The sequence below is a fragment of the Apis dorsata genome, unplaced genomic scaffold, assembly GCF_000469605.1.
Source record: "Apis dorsata unplaced genomic scaffold, Apis dorsata 1.3 scaffold_233, whole genome shotgun sequence".
NCBI classification, from domain to species: domain Eukaryota; kingdom Metazoa; phylum Arthropoda; class Insecta; order Hymenoptera; family Apidae; genus Apis; species Apis dorsata.
In genome coordinates, this window is record NW_006263515.1 from 458402 (window position 1) to 459484 (window position 1083).

The 1083-nt window shown below is 24.8% G+C and overlaps 1 protein-coding gene across 2 annotated transcripts in view; it reads right to left on the bottom strand.

Moving 5' to 3' along the window:
* LOC102679625 (myosin light chain alkali) overlaps positions 1-1083 on the bottom strand; it is an 8630-nt gene that overhangs the window by 6701 nt on the left and 846 nt on the right. The window lies entirely within an intron of this gene.

A 1083-nucleotide genomic window follows, 5' to 3' on the forward strand; every position in this document is an offset into this window, starting at 1 on the left:
GCATTAACTATTTTTGAAATCACGCTTCCCCTTCTGGGGGTGATTATACCTCTGTTTTACCGAATACTTACGTAACACTTGCCACGAGGCGTTACTATTTACATTTAGAAAACGTGTTACATATCCAAAAATATATAGATTTAAAAAATAAATGTGAATCTCTCTCTCTCTCTCTCTCTCTATATATATATATATATATATATATATATAGCATATATATATATATATATGCTATTCTATAAAATTCGATTCAAAAGATTATTAAATTTTCTAAATTTTGTAATCGAGTTTTATACTATTTAAAAATTTGAAAATTTGAAAATTTTATTCGATAACGATGATCAATTTCATTTCAAAATTTATTTCACTTTTGTCTCAATTTTACTCACCAATTTTTATCTCTAATAGAATTATTTATAACATTCGACAAATATCAAACAATTTTTTCATAATTTTATTGTTATTATAATTATAATAAGGAAAAAGATTATTAATAGATTATAATTATTTATAAATATTCATATCAAGTTCTCTTTCACAATTTTGCATTCTTAGTTCATCTTAACTTTCCTGCATTTCCGGATGAATATTATTATCCAATATATGTTATTAATAATAAATGTTTATCCAATATTATCGATTATTCATATTCATGCAAAAAATTATTCGAAAACGCGTAAAATAAAATTTATTAATGTCAGGAAGTTCGATTTAAAAATAATGGAGGATTTTAATTCTGCAATATTCGCAGGATATAAATACGAATTTTAAACGTTTCTCGATTCTTTTTTTAAAGAACGTATTGAACATAAAATGAGTATAATATATTTTTATTGCGAGGAGTTTAACTTCCTTGAACAAAAATATCACGATCATGAATCTACAATAATACTTTATATCTTTCGTAGAACCTTTTTACACGAGCACGTTTTTTCTTTGATCTTTAACTTTTATTTCTCTCGCGACATTTAAATCCCATCTCCGTGGAAAATTTCCCTCACTTCCGGTTACACACGAAACGACTCGCAATATTCACTCGACAATTCACTGGTTATCTTAAGAAAAAAAAAAAAAAAAAAAAAA